The sequence below is a fragment of the Dermochelys coriacea genome, chromosome 7 (genome assembly GCF_009764565.3).
Source record: "Dermochelys coriacea isolate rDerCor1 chromosome 7, rDerCor1.pri.v4, whole genome shotgun sequence".
NCBI classification, from domain to species: Eukaryota; Metazoa; Chordata; order Testudines; family Dermochelyidae; genus Dermochelys; species Dermochelys coriacea.
The window spans coordinates 76,766-100,707 of NC_050074.1; the positions used below are offsets into that span (position 1 = coordinate 76,766).

General features: G+C 46.1%; 1 protein-coding gene across 6 annotated transcripts in view; it reads left to right on the forward strand.

Annotated features, from left to right (window-relative positions):
- Nucleotides 1-8,298: 8,298 nt before the first annotated feature.
- The window catches only part of PLXNB1 (plexin B1), a 200,622-nt gene continuing 184,978 nt past the window's right edge, over nucleotides 8,299-23,942 (forward strand). For all 6 annotated transcript variants that reach the window (XR_006282546.1, XM_043518219.1, XM_038408344.2 and 3 more), the window contains exon 1: nucleotides 8,299-8,424. The gene's annotated coding sequence lies outside the window, so the exon portion shown is untranslated. The remainder of the gene's footprint in view (nucleotides 8,425-23,942) is intronic.

Genomic DNA, 23,942 nt, shown 5'->3' on the forward strand with positions numbered 1-23,942 from the left:
CAGTGTAACGCCATTGCAAAAAAAGCAAATATCTGTATTAGCAGGTGTATTGTATGCAAGACACAAGACTACTCTGTGCTGATTAGGCCTAATTGGCTGATTAGGCTGATTAAGCCTCAACTGGAGTATTGTGTCCAGTTCTGGGTGCCACATTTCAGGAAAGATGTGGACAAATTGGAGAAAGTCTGGAGAAGAGCAACAAAAATGATTAAAGGTCTAGAAAACATAAAGGACGATTGAAAAAATTGGGTTTGTTTAGTCTGGAGAAGAGAAGACTAAGAGGGGACATGATAACAGTTTTCAAGTACATAAAAGGTTGTTACAAGGAGGAGGGAGCAAAATTGTTCTTCTTAACCTCTGAGAATAAGAGAAGCAGCAATGGACTTAAATTGCAGCAAGGTAGGTTTAGGTTGAACATTAGGAAAAACTTCCTAACTGTCAGAGTGGTTAAGCACTGGAATAAATTACCTAGGGAGGTAGGTTCATCATTGGGGATTTTAAAATGCAGGTTGGACAAACACCTGTCAGGGATGGTCTAGATAATACTTACTCCTGCCTTGAGTGCAGGGGACTAGACTAGATGGCCTCTCGATGTCCCTTCCAGTTCTATGAGTCTATGATTCTATAAGTCCATGGGGCTGGATCTAATGCATCCAAGGGGACTGAGGGAGTTGGCTGATATGATTGCAGAGCCATTTCCCATTATTTTTGAAAACTTGCGGCGATCGGGGGAGGCCCCAGATAATTGGAAAAAGGCAAATATAGTGCCCGTCTTTAAAAAAGGGAAGACGGAGAATGTGGGGAACTACAGACTGGTCATCCTCCCCTGAGTCCCTGGAAAAATCATGGAGCAGGTCCTCAAGGAATTCATTTTGAAGCATTTGGAGGAGAGGAAAGTTATCCGGAACAGTTAACATGGATTCACCAAGGGCAAGTCATGCCTGACTAATCTAATTGCCTTCTATGACGAGATAACTGCCTCTGTGGATATGGGGAAAGTGGTGTAATATACCTTGATTTTAGCAAAGCTTTTGATATGGTCTCCCACAGTATTCTTGCCAGCAAGTTAAAAAACTACGGATGGGATTAATGGACTATAAGGTGGATAGAAAGCTGGCTAGATTGTCGGGCTCAACGGATAGTGATCAATGGCCCGATGTCTAGTTGACAGCCGGTATCAAGCGGAGTGCCCCAAGGGTCGGTCCTGGGGCTGGTTTTGTTCAACATCTTCATTAATAATCTGGATGATGGAATGGTTTGCACCCTCAGCAAAACTACTCAAAATAGTTCACTCCAAAGCAGACTGCGAAGAACTACAAAGGGATCTCACAAAAAAACCTCAGTGACTTGGCAACAAAATGGCAGATGAAATTCAATGTTGATAAATGCAAAGTATTGCATGCTGGAAAACATAATCCCAACTATATATATACAATGATGGAGGACTCCTGCCCCATCCAACCCCCTCTGTTCCCTGACGGCCCCCCCAGGACCTCTGCCCCATCCACCTCGCTTCCTGTCCCCTGACCGCCCCCAGAATCCACACCCCTGCCCCTTGACCACCACCCTGAGCTCCCCTGCCCTCTATCCAACCCCTCCTGCTCCCTGCCCCCTTACTGCGCTGTCTGGAGCACTGGTGGCTGGCAGTGCTACAGCCACACTGCCCAGAGCGTTGCGCTGGTGTAGTGTAGTAAATTGCTTTCCGTAACTGCTGCCAGTAGCACATTCCTACATGGAGCAGTTTAATACACTACACCAGCAGCATGGTGCACTGAGGCTGCGGGGAATGGGGAACAGTGGGGGAGGAGCTGGGGACTAGCCTCCCGGGCCAGGAACTCAGGGGCAGGGCAGAAGGGTCCCGTGGGCCAGATGTGGCCTGTGGGCCGTAGTTTGCCCACCTCTGGGATAGATAGTAAGACAGAAAATCTATTTAAATCCATGGTACACTCACATCTTGAATAGTGAATGCAGATAAGGTCATCCCATCTCAAAAAAGATATATTGGAATTGGAAAAGGTTCAGAAAAGGGCAACAAAAATTATTAGGGGTATGGAACAGCTTCCGTATGATGAGAGATCAATAAGATTGGGAATTTTCAACTTGGAAAAGAATGACAAAGGGGGGAGATATGATAGAGGTCTATAAAATCATGACTGGTGTGGAGAAAGTAAATAAGGAAGTATTATTTACTCCTTCTCATAACACAAGAACTAGGGGTCACCAAATGAAATTAATAGGCAGCAGGTTTAAAACAAACAAAAGGAAGTATTTCTTCACACAACGCACAGTCAACCTGTGGAACTCTTTGGATGTTGTGAAGGCCAAGATTATAACAAGGTTCAAAAAAGAACTAGATAAATTCATGGAGGATAGATCCATCAATGGCTATTAGCCAGGATGGGCAGGGATGGTGTCGCTAGCCTCTGTTTGCCAGAAGCTGGGAATGGGCGACAGAGGATGGATCACTTGGTGATTACCTGTTCTGTTTATTCCCTCTGGGACACCTGGCATTGGCCACTATCGGAAAACAGGATACAGGGCTAGATGGACCTTTGGTTTGAACCAGTATGTCCATTCTTATGTTCTAAGTCACTAACATGAAGCGACTGGAATATCAATTTGCCCCCCAAACTAGTTGGCAGCCTTGTGTTTTAATTTGCAAGGCAGTGTCCTAACCCTTGTGTTCTGGGCCATGGTGCTCGAAGCACCATAGGTGTGGCAGGAGTACTCTAAGAAAAATGAAAAGGAGTACCGGTGGCACCTTAGAGTGAAAAGGTACTCCTTTTCTTTTTGCGAATACAGACTAACACGGCTGCTACTCTGAAATCTAAGAAAAATGAGTCTTACACACAGCTGTGAGTTATTGGCTTTAGTGAAGGTTAGTGACCCACCCGCAACGGGGACTCCAAGCGTTGCAGTCACGGAGGCGGGGAACCCAGCACACCGGAGCTCTGCCTGGGACGGAGTCTGATGGAGGGGCAGACAGTCAGCATTAATAAGCATTACACAAAAACAGCTCATGCATATAAAGTTAGGTGATTCTTAAAGGGGGGCTTTCTACTACCTGGCGAAGGGCCATGCAACGCAGCTGTGTCCTTCAAGAATTATCTCCTACAATAACAAAGCAGCTGTGTCCTTCAAAAACTATCTCTATCCCACAATAACGAAGCAGCTATCTATGTCCCACAGTAACCTCTCGGCTCGAGAAAGCGGAAGTTCCCTGGCTAGGCCATAACAAAGTCTTCCGCAGTCCCTTACACCTTGGATACAATCAGTTTAATTGTCAAATATTTCACAGAACTCCCCAGCAGCTGTAGCTTCTTGGTTATGTGTCAGACCCAGCATTTTCCTTTTCTTGTAGCATTATGAGCTACTTGTATATGAGATTCTTGATCTAAAACCAGTCTGTGTTAGAAGACTTGCTAAGGGACAGAATAAACACTCTGGGTATGTCTACACTGGAATTAGTCACTAGCGGCTGGCCCGTGCCAGCTGACTCAGGCCCATGAGTGTGGGCTAAGGGACTGTTTAATTGCAGTGTAGACCTTTGGGACCCTCCCATCTCACAGGGTCCTAGAGCCCAGACTGCGGACTGAGCCTGAATGTCTCTATCACAGTTAAACAAACTCTTAGCCTGAGCCCATGAGTCTGAGTCAGTTGGCACAGCCTGGCACAGGTTTTTAATGACCGTGTAGACATACCCTCTGAGACCAATACAGACCCTTGAATAATCTGCAGATTGTACAGCAGCCTCACCTACTCCTGTGAGATACATTTTGAATGCTCAGACTGAATAGCCCAGTGAAGACACTGGGAACAATCACTCACTTTTCTCTAGGTGTTTAGACAGTGGCCTATTCCCTAGGTCTCATGGGAGGTTTTGAAAGGAGAGGTGTTTCCTATCAAGGACTCTGAATATTAGGATAGAGACCCTGCCCTGGACTCTGTATTCACTGGGGAGCCAGCAGAGAGAGTGAACTACTTGAGGAAAGTGCTCACAGTGTCCTGTGTTGCTGAACTGACAGGCTGGTGTATTTTGTACTAGCTGGAGCTTTCACAGGGCATGAGGCTTCATTCCTAGATGCAGTGAGTTTCAGTAACAAAGCCTGGAAATTGCAGTTCCCTGAATCACTGTGGCTGGTTGATCTGGCACAATCATCTGGCCAGCTGCAGATGGAAGGGGCTTATTTTGCCATTATTGCCTTTTGGCACTAGTAATAGTGAGGAGTCATATGGCTCCAACCTGGCAGGTGCCCACAACAGAAGGGGATGTTAGAGAGGAAGCTAGTTCCCTTTTCCAATCAGCATCCCTTCAGTTCAGCCTGGGTTCAGCATTCACCAGCTGCACTTCATCTGGGGGCTAACTCTTGCCAGGCACCGAGAGAGCCGAGGCATCTCACACACTATAGAATGGAACAGTACATCAGGATGCCATATGTCACTACTGGCATTTCAGCCAACTCCCCAACCCATTCCCAGGGACCCTGAACAGAACAGAGGAGAGGAATGAGCTTTGGAGAATCCCTCAGTTGAGTGTGGAGCAAGTGCCCATAACAATCTTCTGGGTTAGGTCTGGGCAGAGAGACCTGGGCTATTTCAGGGTTTTTTCCAGTCATGCTGCAGACACTTGGAGGTGGAACAGGGGTTCCTGGTGACAAACAATACCAAATGCTGCAGAGATGAGTGTGGATAAGCTTCCCTTGTCTGGAGGCAGGCATCCACCAGAGCTTCAAATTAAATCTGGCCTGAAGACTAACAGATTACTCAGATTACTGGTAACTTTCAAGTGGTTTTGGAGACTAGTTTTTTCAATCTTTTTGGTTAACTTGCTTAAATAAGGGAGGTTTGAGGTGACAGTTTGTGAGGTTTCTAGTCCCTTACATTCTCCTGCAAACTTAGTTTCCATCCTGCTCTCCATATTTCTCTTCAAACCATTCTTCCCTAACATCACACTTTCCTGTCCAGTTTCAAACCACGTTACCCAGGGGTGGTCATCTTATGAGAGCAGCCTATCTTCAGTCTCATTGAATGCAATGGCTGATAGTGGCCTTTCTTTACTAGACGCAGAATCATTGCCACTTGCAAAGGCTGTAGGGAAATGGTGGCCATCTTAACTGAGAGCAACCTGTGGGCTCATACCCACTGAAAATAATAGGAGAGTAGGGCCAGGACAAATAAGGGCAATCTTCTCAAGGATGCTGAGCGATATCAGATCTTGAGAAACTATTTGAAAAACAACCTGAAAATCATGAGAGTTACAATACTGTTGACAAGCTGATGACAAATAAGGAAATATTCTTATCTGCAGGGGACAAAATTGTCACAAGAACTAGTGAAAGACACTTCAATTCACTGCCAGACAAAATGAGAACATCCAAGTCCCTCACAATGTTCAGAACTAAATGCAGTCCCCCTTCCCCATCTCTTTGATATAACTTTCCTGCAATATTATTCTCAAGCACATCAACATCTTCACACTGGATACTTTTTAAAAAATCCCAACAATAATTGGAAGCTTGCTCCTGCCAGAAGAGTTGAACGTGAGTGGGTTTTTTGGGGGGTTTTTTTTGGTTAACTTTGTGTGGCAGGCATGCATATGGTGATGCATAACCTTATACATATTTAGATAGATATAACATTGTGAGAATTGATGTCTGGATCTCTGGCACATTGGCTGTTTTGACTGAATATCCCTACACTACACTGCACTGCCCGGCATGCTTCCACCACAACAGAACCAATTGTAGACTTCCCATCCTCTGTCTGGTACTCAACTGGACGATAATTATCTGGGGTAGTCAGGTTCCATAGGGCAATTGTTGCTTGCTTTTCATGGTGAAGTAGGCTCTTAGATGTATCTGGAGCTAAGTGTCAGATTGAACTTGCCACACAAGTACAGAGATGTCTCCTTCCTCCTCCTGAAGTTCTGTGGACACTGATGTTTATTTCATGTCTTGAACAACTCAGTTCACTGGTCTGTGGTTATAATGCACCACACAGTGATACTGGGTGGTGTTGGGCAGCATGTGCATGCCTTTTGCAGCAAAAACTCCATGGACTACTGGTCTTGGCCTCTGGTTTTCTACAGGTTCTGCCAGAATATCTTTCACCACCTTTCCTCAAGATACATTGTGGCTGCTTTTCAAAAGCTCCAGCAGAAACATTTATTATATAATGCACATGCTATAGTTAAGGTTATTTTGGGAGTTTCCTTAATTCCCTCCCATTCTAATTTGGTCACAATTTTCTGACAATCTCTCTTGTTGGTCTGGAATTCCTCAGGGTTGGTATCAACTGAAAAGTGACTTCTTTTTAATTGAAAGCTTCAGCAAAATTACGTTCTTGTTAACTGCTGGAAATGGCCCACCTTGATTATCACCACAAAAGGTTTTCCTCCTTTCTCCCCCCCATCCTGCTGGTGATGGCTTATCTTAAGTGATCTTTCTCCTTACAGTATGTATGATAAAGCCCATTGTTTCATGTTCTCTGTGTGTGTACGTATAAATCTCCCCTCTGTATTTTCCACCGAATGCATCCGATGAAGTGAGCTGTAGCTCACGAAAGCTTATGCTCAAATAAATTTGTTAGTCTCTAAGGTGCCACAAGTCCTCCTTTTCTTTTTGCGAATACAGACTAACACGGCTGCTACTCTGAAACTTGCTATCTGGTCACCCCAGGATGCCGTGGGCTTGCCTTGCGGCACCGGTGTGCTACTTTTTTGGCCTCCTCCCTCCCCATCCCTCTGCCCCCACATAGAATCATAGAATCATAGAATATCAGGGTTGGAAGGGACCCCAGAAGGTCATCTAGTCCAACCCCCTGCTCAAAGCAGGACCAAGTCCCAGTTAAATCATCCTAGCCAGGGCTTTGTCAAGCCTGACCTTAAAAACCTCTAAGGAAGGAGATTCTACCACCTCCCTAGGTAACGCATTCCAGTGTTTCACCACCCTCTTAGTGAAAAAGTTTTTCCTAATATCCAATCTAAACCTCCCCCATTGCAACTTGAGACCATTACTCCTCGTTCTGTCATCTGCTACCATTGAGAACAGTCTAGAGCCATCCTCTTTGAAACCCCCTTTCAGGTAGTTGAAAGCAGCTATCAAATCCCCCCTCATTCTTCTCTTCTGCAGACTAAACAATCCCAGCTCCCTCAGCCTCTCCTCATAAGTCATGTGCTCTAGACCCCTAATCATTTTTGTTGCCCTTCGCTGTACTCTTTCCAATTTATCCACATCCTTCTTGTAGTGTGGGGCCCAAAACTGGACACAGTACTCCAGATGAGGCCTCACCAGTGTCGAATAGAGGGGAACGATCACGTCCCTCGATCTGCTCGCTATGCCCCTACTTATACATCCCAAAATGCCATTGGCCTTCTTGGCAACAAGGGCACACTGCTGACTCATATCCAGCTTCTCGTCCACTGTCACCCCTAGGTCCTTTTCCGCAGAACTGCTGCCGAGCCATTCGGTCCCTAGTCTGTAGCGGTGCATTGGATTCTTCCATCCTAAGTGCAGGACCCTGCACTTATCCTTATTGAACCTCATTAGATTTCTTTTGGCCCAATCTTCCAATTTGTCTAGGTCCTTCTGTATCCTATCCCTCCCCTCCAGCGTATCTACCACTCCTCCCAGTTTAGTATCATCTGCAAATTTGCTGAGAGTGCAATCCACACCATCCTCCAGATCATTTATGAAGATATTGAACAAAACGGGCCCCAGGACCGACCCCTGGGGCACTCCACTTGACACCGGCTGCCAACTAGACATGGAGCCATTGATCACTACCCGTTGAGCCCGACAATCTAGCCAGCTTTCTACCCACCTTATAGTGCATTCATCCAGCCCATACTTCCTTAACTTGCTGACAAGAATGCTGTGGGAGACCGTGTCAAAAGCTTTGCTAAAGTCAAGAAACAACAACATCAAGAAACAACAACAACAACATCCCTCTGTCCCCCATGGCCTCCCTCTCCCTATATCCCTGCTGCTGGCCCCCGCAGCCTCCCGGCCCCCTTGCTCTGCAGGCCTCCCCCGTAGCGTCACTCCTCCCATCCGTATCCCTCCCATTGGACACGCAGGAGCCAATCAGATCTTGTCTCTGTTCTGTAAGACGTGAACGAGTTACCCAATGCTGGAGCCACGTGGGAATCTGGGGCGGGGCCAGGCTAGAAGGAGGTGTGGCCTCTCCGAGAGATCAGGGGCTACTGGTAGAGTGCGCCGTTGGGAGGCGGGTCTCAGAGGAAGGGGCGGGGTCGACGTGGGGCTCGTACTGTGGTTGGCTGGAATGGGTGGGGCTGCGGCGTTAGGCTCCTGGGGGTGGGGCTTGCAATCCACTGCCTGCGGAGCGATTCGGTTCGGTTCGGGGGCGCGAGCCGCCGGGGGAAGCCGGGCCGAGCTCTGCCGTTCGTTACACCGGAGTGGCCAGGTAAGGAGCGGCTGCTCGCGCGGGGCCCGGCGTGACCAGGGATCCCTGCCCTGGGCACCCCTGGCTGCTGCCCCGCGTCCCTCCCCCGCTGGGGTGCCGGCGTCGTGGCCAGGCGGCCGGCAGCATTCGGGCCGCTGAGCGCGCGGCACGGGCCGCTGCGTCCCCTACGGACGAAGGTTCGTTACCTGCTGGCGCGCGCGGTGCCCAGCCCCGTGAGGCGGACGGACCCTGGCACCTGCCTCGCGTGGTTCGCGAGCTGCGGAGCAGTGCCAGGGGCCCCCGAGGGGAGCCGGCCGGAGCTGCCTGGCCTGGGAAGGGCTGAAGTGGAGGCTTGTTCCGGGTCAGCCGCCCCACGCCAGTGGTGCATAAGGCCCAAGGTCCTACAGGGTCGGGTCCCTGTCCGGCATCTCCCGGCAGGACCCACTTTACGTTTGTCAAGGGCTCACACCCGCCGGTCTTCTGGGACTTGAACGTGGGAGGTGCTCGGATACGTGGCCCCGTTACTTAGCAAGTAACTAGAGATCTAGGTACCGACGTTCTGCCACGGCCCGGATCACAGCACATCTTATGTGGATGCCCTCGCCTGCTGCCCCCGACATTACAGCCGAAATGCATCTCCCCCCGCCCCCCTCCCTAGGTATACCTTGGATAGATTTGGGTGTTGAAGAGAGCTCTCCCAGCTCCTGGATGACTCTGCGTTGGGTTGTAGATGGGGAGGGAAGCTTCTGGGTCTGGAGTTGAATGTCTAAGAACTTGTATGGCACAAGGAGTTGGATGCCAGATGCAGTGCTTAATTTGTAATGAAAGAGGTGTCCTGGGCTGAAGCAATTTTTTTACTTTCATAACTGATGTGGCAAGCCCAGAGGTGCCAGGGCTATGAACTGCCAAGCCTAGAGGTGCAGGGCTCAGTCCCGGCAAGCCCTGACGCTAATTAAGCACTGGTGAGATGGTGAGGATTTGGCAAGGAGGCATCCAGTGATATGAAGTAACATGATGTTTTAAAATGAAGCAGAAATGTCATCGTAATTCTAGCAGAAAAGAGAAGGGTTTGAATCTAGTTACCAGGATTTGATGCAACTCCAGGTTTATGCTGCAATTGGTCCCAGAGAGAGGTGTGGTGGAGAGTATGTTTTATACCCTTATTATGTGGTTTTCCACTGAATGCATCCGATGAAGTGAGCTGTAGCTCACGAAAGCTTATGCTCAAATAAATTTGTTAGTCTCTAAGGTGCCACAAGTACTTCTTTTCTTTTTGCGAATACAGACTAACACGGCTGCTATTCTTAAATATGTGGATAGGGTCTCTCATAAACTGTCTCATAATCTTGGAGGGAGCTGGAGTTCATCACACAGGATTAAAAGGAACCCATTTTAGTCTCATCCCAGAGTTTATGGCTACCTGCCTTTGATGTACTGCAGAATATCAGTTAATAGAGAGAGGCTGATCTGGGCTAGAAACTAGTGTCTTTATTCACTGGCAGTCAGAAGTAACTGATTCCTTAGCTAAATAACAAAGTTCTAGAACTCTCAGGTGTGTAAGAAGGGGAAGCTGGTTTTATTGTAAGTTATACTACTTAATACTGGACACCTGAGCATATACCTACCTAGTAACCATTGTTCTTCTCTGTATGACACCCTTCTGGGCCCCCTTCCCCCATGTTTCAGAACAGGAGACAGGAAAAGATTTGTGGTTTGAAAGCTGGAACAGAGAGAAGGCTGTTAATGAAATCTCTGAACTCCATCTATGTTGTACTGAGCTGGTCTTTCACTTTCATTCACAGCCAAGTATTTGTCAGAAATGAAGCTGATTTTTATTAAGGAATTGAGATCCATAAAAATCCAAAGAAAATGGAAATTTGACAGCTTTTTAGTGCTCTCTTCTTAGATTGTTGTGAGGTTTGCCACTTTTTTTTTTTGTTTTTGTTTTTACTTGGGAGTCACTCAGCCAGAACCTGCTGAAGTTTTAGGAGCCTAGAAACTAGCATTTATTTATTTATTTATTTATTTATTTGGTGGGAATAGGGAATGGTATTTTTTTGTCTAAATGACTTACGGTGGTGGTGGTAACTTTGCAGAGTCAGATGTGGCACAGTAGCACCAGGAATCAGATCTTCAGGAAGAGTCTGTGCCATTTAAAGGGTGCAGAGCTGATTGTTGGTGGGGAGGAGGAGCTCCTGAATAAAGAGAAAAGAATCAAAGCCTGCTAGCTGCATTACAGTTCCCTTCCCACGACTTTAACTCTGTCTGTGAGCAGGAACCACAGTGTAACTGGGCCCCTGGCTCGTTTTTGTTTGTAGTGTAGATGGACCCCTTGTGTTATTACGTGGCGTTTATGTTGTAACTGGAAGCTGGTAAAGGTGTCTGCTTGTTACTTTCCCAGGAGATGAGTGTTGAGCTACCCAGCTGGCTAATGGAGGGAAAGCAAAAGAAGGAAAGAATCTGGCTTTGTTTCTGTTGGGCTGGAGGTGAATGAGCAGTGAAGTGGGGGATGGGCATAGATTTATCCTCTAGGTCTCATGGTAACAGCTGCTGCTTAAATACTTTATCTGACCCAGCCCCCTAGGGTGGAGAGTGAAGAGGGGGGCTTATGCTTATTGCCTGGATCAGTTCTGTACAGGTCACTATAGAGGTGGAAACACTATTTTCAGTTCAGACTATTTCCCTTCCCGATAGCCAGTGAATCCTGGGTGATGTGTAGTTGTGATAATGTTTTTGTGTTAAGTGCCTTCTAGCTGCAATCAAGAGGAGTGCTTACAGAGTCCTAGAAGCTGAAACACACTCGTAATAATATTTCTGCTGGTTTTAGTTGTATCTGGTGTGTGTTGCAGGGCTCCTCAGGGAAGGTTGTGCCTCCTGTTCTAAAGCAGTGATTTTCTACCTTTTTTAGTTTGCGGACCCCTAAACATTTCAAATGGAGGTGTTGGACCCCTTTGGAAATCTTAGATGTCATCTGTGGACCCCCAGGGGTCTGTTGGCCAAAGGTTGAAAAAAAACTGCTCTAAAGGATTTCTGTCTGCCTTGACTCTAATGTTGTGGAGCAAAGAGTCTCAGATTTAAAAAAATGACGTCTGAGATGGGATTTCCTAAACATGGTTCAGATCTGCTTCCCTTCTGTTAACCCTTTAGCACCTGGAAACCAGTCTGTTCTCTTGTAGATGGAAATTGCCTCTTCTGGTTTTAGTTTTCTTCCCCAGGAGACATGAAGGATGCACTAATATTGGGGTTCACTCCGTGTTCTCCTGGCCTGTGATTTTTGCAGTACACTCCTCTTTGTTACTGGTTCTCAACCTTGCAAGCCGTCCAGGAGCCAGGTGAATTGGGTAGGAACATTTGTGGGCAGAGTGGGAACTAGCTGATGGTCTGGGCATGTAAGTGGGATGATGGAGTAGGTTGTAGTGGAAAATCTGGGTGAGGATGGGGTGAGTTAGAGGTCATTATTAACTTGTATTATGACAGTGCTTGGAGACTTCAATCAGGCTGAGGGTTTTTGTGCTGGGTGCTGTACAAAGCCGTAAGAAGACTGTCCCAGGCCCATAGATCTTATGTTTTGAAAACCACTCAGCAGTGGCAAGTAGGAAAGTTTCCCAGGGAAGGGGGAGTCATCGTTTTCTCTTTGGAAGTGCATTGTCAAACTTGTCTCTCTGCTGTGACTGTAACCTTCCTCCCCTTAGGCTCTTCATTCTCCTCCTCTCAATCTCTTATTTTTCTAGAAAAAATATTGGGGATGAATCATTGACAGTACATCTTGTGTGAAGCTGAAGGTTTTGGTTTTGTGGAACATTGGACGAAATCCCAGTGTACTAATGGGATGGCCTATATCTTGCGGGTAGTGAAGGCTATTCTTCTCTGTTGGAGACAAGCTGGAGCAGCCAGAAGGGTATTAAACTAACAACACAAAGGGGAGGGTGCTAAGGAGGCTTAATATGGTATAAACTTGGACTCAGTGTGTTTGGTACAATTTTGTTCACATGTGACAAAGAACGTGAAGAGAAGAAATGTTTCAGTTGTTTATATACCAATGCTAGGAGTCTGGACACCTAGCAAGAGGAACTGGACATTCTTATTGATGAGAAGAAACTTAATATAATTGGCATTGCAGAAACCTGGTGGGAGGATTTACATGGCTGGAATGTAAAATCACAGGAAGGACAGAATAAGTGAGAGGTGTATGGTGGCCAAGGCATGATACACGAAAAATGTCATTACTTGTTTTAAAATTATTGATGATAATTCAGAATCACAAGTTTTAGAGTAGCAGCCATGTTAGTTTGTATCCTCAAAAAAGAAAAGGAGTACTTGTGGGACCTTAACGACTAACTAATTTATTTGAGCATAAGCTTTCACGAGCTACAGAATCACAAAGTTTTTTTTGAATTCATATGGATCAATTTGCTGACTGACAAAGCTGGGGGAGGAGCTGTTACACACCACATTCTTTTTCTTAATTAAAAAAAAAAAAGGAAGATAACTGATAAAGTGCCTGGATGGGGTGTGGGAGGAGGGAAGGACGAGGGCACATTGCTTATTGCAGCCACACTACAAATCAAAACTGTTTGAATGACAGCCTTCTGTTGCTTGGGCCATCTTCTGGAGTGGAGTGGCTGAGTGCCCGGAGTCTCCCCCCTGCGTTCTTGGGTGTCTGGGTGAGGAGGATATGGAACTTGGGGAGGAGGGTAGGTGGTTATACAATGGATGCAGTGAGGGTCTGTGCTCTTGTTGGCTTTCCTGCAGCTCCATCAGATGCTTCATCATGTCCGTTTGCTCCCCCATTAGCCTTGGCAACACCTCCTGCCTCTGCTGCGTGGTCACTTAATGCTTTCCTGGCCTCTGTCACTGAATGCCTTCATGCGTTCAGCTGTGCCCTATCAGTGTGGGAGGACTGCATGAGCTCGGAAAACATGTTATTGCAAGTGAGGGGTTTTTTCCCCCCCACCTTCTAATCTTCGATAACCTCAGGGATGGAGATGATAGGGGGAGCATAGAAACATTTGCACCTGCGGGGGGATAAAAAGGGAGAGTAAAATGTAAGATGTTACATTTCTGAGAACAAAAAGGAGACTCTTTCACATGGAGCGGAGCCTGGAGCTGGAGTGCGGAGCAGCTCCAGAGCAGTGGAGCTTCAGGTTTTTGCCTGGAGCTGGTGTGGAGCTGGAGCACAGCTACAAAGCCCTGCTTTCACAGCGAATCAAGCAATTCACAGCAGACAGCATATGTGCTTTAGGTACAAGGTCGCATTTTGCCTTTTATATTGAGCGCCTGCCGGTATGGTGACACATCACACATGGCTGGGCAACAGAATTTGGTTTCCAGGAAGCCATGGTAAGCCAAAGGGTACACAGGGTTGGCTTCTTACGCCTTCATAACACATGGGAATGTTTTCAAACTGCAGCACCCTCCTTTTTAGGTATGGCATGCATTGTTTGTTCCTAGATGTCTAACCTAGAACTTGGCAGTATTAAAATTTATTTTGTTTGAATGGGCCTAGTTTAGCAATTGAGTCAGATCACTCTGCATTTTCAGAACTGCTACACCTGCTCTGGGGAGAGCACATTAAAACAGGAATCAAACATACTATTAACAGGTGGCTCAGTTTAAGGCTCCTACAGCCATGTTACCCAACTTTGACATTAACTGACTTCTGTGTATTTAAATTCTCATCCTAAAGTAGCTTTGCATGAATAGATTTGATTCTATTGCTTTTTAGGCCATTTTCTGTTTTTTTTTTTTTTTTCCCTGACGAAGGAATGTGTGTGGGAATAGATTTTGTTTATTTGTGAATGGGGGAAATATAGAAGTGCTCACTGTTCTCCCAATGCACTTTTGATCTTCACTAAAAGTAGATAGATAAATGTTATCTTGGGTTTAAAACACTGCCTGCACATGGTGTGTGTGATAGTTTTTATGACTTGCCATTGTTGCCACTATTTCCTGGTGCATTTTTCTAAAATTTTCAATGATAAAATTAACACTAGAAGCCAGCCCCTTGTGCTCTGATACGCTGCTGCCTAGCTAAAAAGGAACAAGTTGTCCTAAAAAAAATTGCCTTCTGCTGAATCCAAATTTCATGGTTGACTGATTAAACCTCATCTTACAAATGCAATCAAATTATTAACTTAAGGCAGGTTAAATTGTCTGCATTGTCCATTCTGTTTTTGACTGACTTTTGTAGTAAAAAGAATCATTTTAAAAGGAGGCTGTCTGACAAACATTGCATGTGATACTTTGTGGAGGGGAGACTGGGTAGGGAGTTTTTGTTGGTACAGTACTGTGAACTTGCTACCAGAGTGAGACTAAGTGCTGATATCCTTTCTTCAGTTCTTCTACCCTGAATGCATTTTCTCATTCAGGACACAGCAAATGCTTTGGAGCCTCTTGAATAGGTGTTCTTGTGTTACATCCATGCAATTTGAGATATTCCTTGAATCTCTAATTGTAAGCTAGCTGTTGCCACTACTTTACGTCACAGGGGAGTGGGCCTAGTATAGAATTGGTGCTGGGAGTAGAATCTAAAGTGTAGCAATAATAGAGTGGAATCATTTTCCAGACTGTGAGAACATTTCATGCCATCACTACAGCTAATGTGAGCATTTTGTTTGTTCTGTAAAGGTGGCTTGTCTGCTGTGCACACTTGTGTTCTGAGTTTTTGAACAGAACCGGTCACAGGTATCCTGTGTCCTGTCTCACATGTTAAAGATGCAAATCAGTGGGCCTTAAATTAATGATGCATTGTTTTACATTGCCAGGTGATGGTGCGGTCCTCTGACACTAACACTGTCCAGGAAGAATCTAGGAACTCAAAATGAGCTGCTGTTAGGCTGTCTTGCATTCTAAAGCTGACGGGGTTAGGGGGGAATTAAGATCACTGTCCTCAAGGCATTAGAAGTTCAAATCAAGCATGGGATTGTGTGCATAGGCGCCGACTTCCTCTCTACCCCTGGGAGTGCTTGACCCCAAACCTACCTCCACTCCACCTCTTCTTCCAAGCCCTCACGCCTGCCCTGCTGCTTCCTGTCCCTGCTCTGCCCCAGGCCTCGCTTGCACTCCACCCCTTCCCGTAAGGCCCTGCCCTGCCTTTTCCTCTGGGGCAGGAGAGAGGGAGGGAGCTTGGCTGCCAGCAGGTGCTAAGCCCTGGTGCATCCACGGAGTCAGCACCTATGATTGTGTGGCTTTGCAGAAGCCCCCTTGAGGAGTTGGAAGTGACTTGAAGAATCCCTGAGTGGGGATAGGGTAGAAAGAATTGGGTTTTAGATAGAGTAGGTATCGGTGAATGTTCAGTGGCCTGATTACACTTTGCAACAGCCAGTGTATCAGACTATGATCACTTGTGAGTATCGGGCTGAATTGGAGTGGGGACTTGTTCATAATTGGAATTTGATCAGAAAGCATGTAACATAGTGATGTTCATATATGACCATTCTCTTAGTTCTTTTCACATGTTAGAGGAAATGTAAAGTTAATATGATTAATTTAAAAATAACAGTAAGATTAAAATTACTGGTTTAACTCTCTCAAGTGAGGTGGGTTCAGACTGTCAGCAGTTAACCCTTTAATCAGTTTTCCACATAACTGACTATAAAGGGAGCTTGGCTCCTGGATCCCATCCACTTTTCTGGTTTTGCTGCTTTCCTGTTTTATGACTTCAAAAGGCAAATTCTGTTCCTAGCTGGCTTGTGAACCAGGTATTACCTTGTCATTCTCATTGGGTAGCTCAATGTGGCCTTCTATGTGATGCCTGAAATTAAATGCACATAAATCCAGAAGGGCTATGTGGCTCATAGGATTGCTAAAATTGCCTTTTCGGTCACTTATTAGTCCAAATAGTCTGGCTTGTACAAAATGAGTTCAGGTTAAGTGTTGGACCATTTCCTAGTCAACCCATCATCTGCTTGACGAAACATCACCACAGCTGGCACTTGCTGGCTTCTTGGCAGTGTCATGAGATGGGATGAGGACTAACTGGGCATGGAAATCAAACTACCCTGTTGTTTTAGAGATGGTCCTTATGGATAAAGTCTGTGTGGGGGTGGGGAGGGGCAGCTAAGTGAGCACTTCTGCTCCTTTGCTGGACTTGTTCTGTGAATAATCTGCCTCTGAGGTACCAGTCATGTGAACAGTGTTAGTTGGTCAGGTGGTGATTAGTCCCAGCAAGGAATTTTTGTACCCAGACCTCCTCCTTATAGCTTTCTCTGCAGCTTTCCTTCAGGTGCTGCCACTACCTCTCAAAGCTGGCTAAGCTGGCAGCAGGATTGGTCCCTTCCCAAATAAAGCTGCCACATCAGCTCTGGAGGACAAACCCAGATGAGGAAAGCTTAGAGGAAGATGAAGAAGCAGCTCCCAACCAGTGCTGCTTGTTCCCAGTAGGGAAGATCCTAGGTAGGAATCAGTAAGCCTCTACAATCTCTCTTCTCTTCTGTCTATTGGCTTTTCCACTGAAGTTCTGCAGTTTCCAACTGCCTAATTAAATACCAAAGCCTTGTGGAGGAAGGTGAACTGGGCTCTTACACCTTGATCCCATCCCATTTCTCCTCTGTCCCAACTTGCAGATGCTGCCAGACAGCAAATATCCTGGACAAATAGGCCTATCACCTATCTCATAAGGCTTGGCTCTTTAAATATCTCTGAGAGCCAGAGCTAGGAAGAGGACAACGGACAAGCTGTTTTCTTTCTTAGGCTCTTCAGAGAGCCTTATTCTCCTTTGTGAATGTTGGAGATCTGGTGTGCTGCTCTGACCCCTCCTCACTGTTCCCAGTAAACTGGTAAAGCCCTTCAGATTAGATTGATATATTTCATGACTCTTCATTTGTCTCCCATGAATCCTGCAATCGTATACTCTTTCCTCTGAGCAACGCTTCTCCCCTGCTATCCAGCAAGCCCAGGGTGGGGAAACTTCTGCTCTATTGGCTTCAAGACAGCATGCCTCCAGTTGTGAATGAAGAGCTTGTCTTAATGTCAGTCTTCTGTTTAGCCTGTCATCTGAGTTTCCTCAGTGGCCTTGGCAGTGTTGATAACTTCCCTCAGAAAAGAAGGGATCCATATCTTTCTTTACTTGGATGGCCTGGTTTGATTCCAGTGCTGGCAGGCTACCACTGAGGTGTCTCAGTTTTATCAGGTTATTCAGGAACAGGGATTTGTGATCAGTTGAGACGAATGACTTGTCTGCATTTGAAAGTTAATGTGGATTAAGGTAGGGTGTGAATTGAAAGTGCAATAGCTGTTCCTTATCAACTCCTATATGTAGACAAATCCAAAAGCTACTTATTCTTTCTTCAAGGGGGCCTAACTTGTCTGGGGGCCAGATTGTACAGTCTTTTCAGCAGAGGTACAAAGGTTAGAAATCTTGTGCAGACATTGCTCTAGCACCTCACTATGGTGATCAGGAAAGGCCTTCAGCTTCTGCATCTGAAGGTGTTGTGTTCAGGTACAATCCAGAGGGTCCTCCCAGAGGCCTCTGCAAGCATTTCTGCTATCTGTGTGGGATCACAGCCTGGAAACCCCCTATACAATCAATCTTGTAGAAAGAGAAAAGAATATTGGTTTCTTTAATCTTGAGGATGGTGGACACATCTGAAATCTGTCCAGGAGGAGCCATTGGTATAAATGCTGATAGTCAGGTTTGGTTTTGTGTGGAGTAGCACCTTAACAGAACATGTCCTGTTTCTTTCCTAATGTTTGATTTGGTGGTTTTGAGATCCCACATCTTAGGGCACATGTAGTAGAATGCTCTGTTGTGCATCAACAAATTTAACTCCATCTTAATGAAGGTTTTGTAAGTAAATTTGACTTTTATTCATTCATTAATAAATAAATAAATAAATAAGGGCCTGAGGAGGGAGTCTACATAGCCAGACAATCCTGCTGTCAGGGTGCCAATGCCTGAGATGATGGGGCGTCCAGGATTTCCAGGTTTATGGATCTTGGGTAGCAGATAGAATACCCCAGGTTGGGGCTCCAGGGGTGTGTCTGTGCGGATTTGTTCTTGTGCTTTTTCAGGGAGTTTCTTGAGCAAATGCTGTAGTTTCTTTTGGTAACTCTCAGTGGGATCAGAGGGTAATGGCTTGTAGAAAGTGGTGTTGGAGAACTGCCTAGTAGCCTCTTGTTCATACTCCGACCTATTCATGATGACGACAGCAAGTCTCTACGTAAAAGAATGAATGGACACAAATCAGACGTCAAGAATTATAACGTTCAAAAACCAGTTGGAGAACACTTCAATCTCTCTGGTCACTCGATCACAGACCTAAGAGTGGCTATACTTCATATTCTTATTCATATTCATATTCTTGATATTGTTCAATCTGACAGCAGGATTGTCTGGCTATGTAGACTCCCTCCTCAGGCCCTTCGTTACCAGCACTCCCAGCTATCTTCGAGACACCACCGATTTCCTGAGGAAACTACAGTCCATTGGTGATCTTCCTAAAAACACCATCCTAGCCACTATGGATGTAGAAGCCCTCTACACCAACATTCCACACAAAGATGGACTACAAGCCGTCAGGAACAGTATCCCCGATACTGTCACGGCTAACCTGGTGGCAGAACTTTGTGACTTTGTCCTGACCCATAACTATTTCACATTTGGGGACAATGTATACCTTCAAATCAGCGGCACTGCGATGGGTACCCGCATGGCCCCACAGTATGCCAACATTTTATGGCTGACTTAGAACAACGCTTCCTCAGCTCTCGTCCCCTAATGCCCCTACTCTACTTGCGCTACATTGATGACATCTTCATCATCTGGACCCATGGAAAAGAAGCCCTTGAGGAATTCCACCATGATTTCAACAATTTCCATCCCACCATCAACCTCAGCCTGGACCAGTCCACACAAGAGATCCACTTCCTGGACACTACGGTGCTAATAAGCGATGGTCACATAAACACCACCCTATATCGGAAACCTACTGACCGCTATCCTACCTACATGCCTCTAGCTTTCATCCAGATCATACCACTCGATCCATTGTCTACAGCCAAGCGCTACGATATAACCGCATTTGCTCCAACCCCTCAGACAGAGACAAACACCTACAAGATCTCTATCATGCATTCCTACAACTACAATACCCACCTGCTGAAGTGAAGAAACAGATTGACAGAGCCAGAAGAGTACCCAGAAGTCACCTACTACAGGACAGGCCCAACAAAGAAAATAACAGAACGCCCCTAGCCATCACCTTCAGCCCCCAACTAAAACCTCTCCAACGCATCATCACGGATCTACAACCTATCCTGAAGGACGAGCCATCGCTCTCTCAGATCTTGGGAGATAGACCAGTCCTTGCTTACAGACAGCCCCCCAATCTGAAGCAAATACTCACCAGCAACCACGCACCACACAACAGAACCACTAACCCAGGAACCTATCCTTGCAACAAAGCCCGTTGCCAACTCTGTCCACATATCTATTCAGGGGATACCATCATAGGGTCTAATCACATCAGCCACACTATCAGAGGCTCGTTCACCTGCACATCTACCAATGTGATATATGCCATCATGTGCCAGCAATGCCCCTCTGCCATGTACATTGGCCAAACTGGACAGTCTCTACGTAAAAGAATGAATGGACACAAATCAGACGTCAAGAATTATAACGTTCAAAAAACAGTTGGAGAACACTTCAATCTCTCTGGTCACTCGATCACAGACCTAAGAGTGGCTATACTTCACAAAAAAGCTTCAAAAACAGACTCCAACGAGAGACTGCTGAATTGGAATTAATTTGCAAACTGGATACAATTAACTTAGGCTTGAATAGAGACTGGGAATGGATGAGTCATTACACAAAGTAAAACTATTTCCCCATGGTATTTCTCCCCCCCCCCACCCCACCCCCCACTGTTCCTCTGATATTCTTGTTAACTGCTGGAATTAGCCTACCTGCTTGTCACCATGGAAGGTTTTCCTCCTTTTCCCCCCCCTGCTGTTGGTGATGGCTTATCTTAAGTAATCACTCTCCTTACAATAAGAAAAGGAGTACTTGTGGCACCTTAGAGACTAACAAATTTATTAGAGCATAAGCTTTCGTGAGCTACAGCTCACTTCATCGGATGCATTTGGTGGAAAAAACAGTGGGGAAAAAAAAAAAACAGTGGAAAAAAAAGTCTGTTTTTTCCACCAAATGCATCCGATGAAGTGAGCTGTAGCTTACGAAAGCTTATGCTCTAATAAATTTGTTAGTCTCTAAGGTGCCACAAGTACTCCTTTTCTTTTTGCAAATACAGACTAACACGGCTGCTACTCTGAAACCTCTCCTTACAATGTGTATGATAAACCCATTGTTTCATGTTCTCTGTGTGTGTGTATATAAATCTCTCCTCTGTTTTTTCCACCAAATGCATCCGATGAAGTGAGCTGTAGCTCACGAAAGCTTATGCTCTAATAAATTTGTTATTCTCTAAGGTGCCACAAGTACTCCTTTTCTTTAAGGAGGCAAGTGGTCGCCAAATTACAAGTCGTCACTGCAGAAATTCATCACGCAGTATGTTTTCCATTGCTGGGGGACTCTGGTGATGGACCTGTTTGCCACTACAGACAATATGAAGTGCCTCAACTTCTGTTCCAGAGAGGGCATAAGCTGAGATCCCTACCAAATGCCGCCTTCTTGCAGAGGAGTCAAGGGCTTCTCTATGCTTGCCCACTGATCCCCAGCGTGAGATGAGATGAGATCATAGAGCCATAGGGTTAGAAGGGACTGGAAGCATCATCTAGTCTAACCCCCTGCCAAGATGCAGGATTTGCCAGATCTGTCCTCAGAAGTTTGTACAAACTGATACAGCTCTGGTTTATGGATTGACTACATATATCAGCATAACCCCCAATTAAGCTCCCACTCCTCCCAGACCTGTTATCACAGAACCAGGGACAGGTACTTCACTCAGGCTTGGTATTACTGCAACTGCCTGCGTGGATGCTGGTTGGATGAGAACCATGGAAAAGGACTGCTTGTCACTTGTCTAGGATATCCTGGCACAAAGTGGAGAAACACCATTCTTAACAAGAACCTACTCTAAGTGGAAGAGGTTTTCCATATGGGCAGCCCAACAGCACATGGTGTCTGAACAGGCCTTATGCCTACGATCCTGGACTGTCTATTGCAGTTGAAGCATTCTGGACTGCCTTTCAGCTCAATCAAGGTCTCTTTCATGGTGATCTCAGCATACCATCCTCCAGTAGTCATTCTCTATCTTTTCTCATTCAATGGTATCAAAATGTCACGGCCCTCACAAGGGCAGTCGGGACCAAGGGTCAGAATATGATCAAACCGGAGGCTGGGAGTAACGGAGGAGTTCATAGGTTCCAGGTCAGGATCGATACCAACAGTCTGAGTCCAGTTTCAGGGTTTGGGTCAGGAGGTAAAGTCCAAATCATACCAAGGTCAAAGCCAGGAATTCAAGAGTGGGGAACAGGAATGGTCGTGGCAGCTACAGGAAATCCACCATGTTACCTAGACACTTTCTGCATTTGTAGAGGGCAGGGAGCCAATCAGGAGCCATGAGACTTCTGCCTATCAAACCCCTTAAGGCGTGACTTCCAATGGTCTGTATCCACAGCTGGTTGTGGGGAGTGGAGTGCAAGCCAGTTACAGCTGCTGCTCGGTGGCAGCTCTGCAGGCCTGGATTCTAGACCCACAGGGTCTTACACAAAAGTGTTCATGGGCCTAATATGTGCTTATCCACCAGTCACACAACCAGTTCTGGCTTCAGACCTCAGAATCCTCCTTTTGCAGCTTAACGAAGCCACCATTCAAGCCCCCTATGGAGTGCTCCATCTTATCCTTAAAATGTCTTCCCGATTGAGTGTCACTTCAGCTAGGAGACTGAGCAGGCTACAAGCTCTCATTGTGGGGCTTCCCTGTGCCTCTTGTCAGTGCTGTCTCGTCTCGGTGCAAACATGACGGGTTCATGCCAAAGCCCGCCTAGGGGCACGTGTCCTCTGATGTCGGCAGGCACGTCTGCAGTACATTGTGACAACACATCTAATTGTATCTGGAATCTTTGAGAGTCCACCAAAATTGCAACTTGGAATGTTGGAACTCTTCGCAGGCATGGTCATCAGGTCGCACTCTCATGTGAAATGGACCTTCTTGGTATATCAATCGCAGGACTAACAGAAGCAAGGCTGATCACGGATGTCACAAGGTGGAAGGCTCTTTACTTCTCTATTCTGGCGGCCCCAACCATTTATATGGGATAGCACTACTACTGTGAGGTGAGGCTATCCTCCCTGAGAACCTGGATGCCCATGTCTCCTCATTTACTTATTGCACGTCTTAAACATCGGTACGGTTACTTCACTGTAATAGTAGTCTATGCACCAACAGAGGAATCTGTTGACTTAAAGATAATTTTTATGATCCAATTGGAACATCTGGTATGCACAGTTCCTCCACATAATAATCTCGTGATCCTGGGTGACCTAAATGCAGTTACTGGCTCCCTGCGAACTGGGTTTGAACAGGTAATTGGTCATTTTATGGTTCAGGCACTCCCAATGATAACTCTTGCTGCTTGCTTACATTCTATGCCTTTCAGAATCTTTTTCTATTCTTGGGTCATGGTTCAAGCAGCGACGTATATGCCAGCTGTCCTGGGTGTCTCATGATGGCATCACTCAGAAGGAGCTGGACCACATCATTACATGCAATAGGCCTGTCTTTGCCTCCTGTAGAATATATCATAGTGCAGAATGCATGATGAACACAGATCACCATCTCTAATCCTGTCTAGCAGAGTGGTAGGGACACCTATGTGCTTTAAGGCCTTCCATAACATATCGCGGTCTACAGAATAAAATGTAGCCTTAAGGTCAGCATATGCTACCTGCAGGGGCTTTCTGAACTTGCGATGTATCTCCAACAACAAGCAAAGGGCCAAAATGGTTTCTAATATGGACCTGTTCCTTGTAAAGCCTGACTGTAGGGGACGACGCTTCTCATATAGCAAAGGCTCCAGGTGTGCTGGCAAAACATACACAAACACCTTCCCTGGAATGGAGAGCAAGGTGATTGGCCTGTAGCTCTTACATTCACTGCGCGGTCCCTTGCCCTTTATAGAGTGAGATCACAATACCGTCCTTCCTGTCAGTTGACAGGGTTCCAGTTCTCCACACCAGACGAAAGATGGCCAGAAGTGATTCTGCTACAGGATCAATAGGACATTTTAGCAGCTCTGAGGGGATGCCATCCGCTGCAACTGCGCATCCATTTTTCAGTTTAGAGATGGCACACTTCGCTTCACTTCATCCAGTGTTGGTGCATTAGTACAAATGTCTGGATCTGGAAGCGCAGTGACTACCAGATCATCCAGATCTGAACAAGCAGCAGCTGGAGGATGGTTCAGGACACACTGATCCACCCAGCATGAGAGAATGTAGTCATCAGGTCCCCAGCCTGTAGCAGTGCATGGGATTCTTCTGTCCTAAGTGCAGGACTCTGCACTTGTCCTTGTTGAACCTCATCAGATTTCTTTTGGTCCAATCCTCCAGTTTGTCTAGGTCGCTCTGGACCCTAT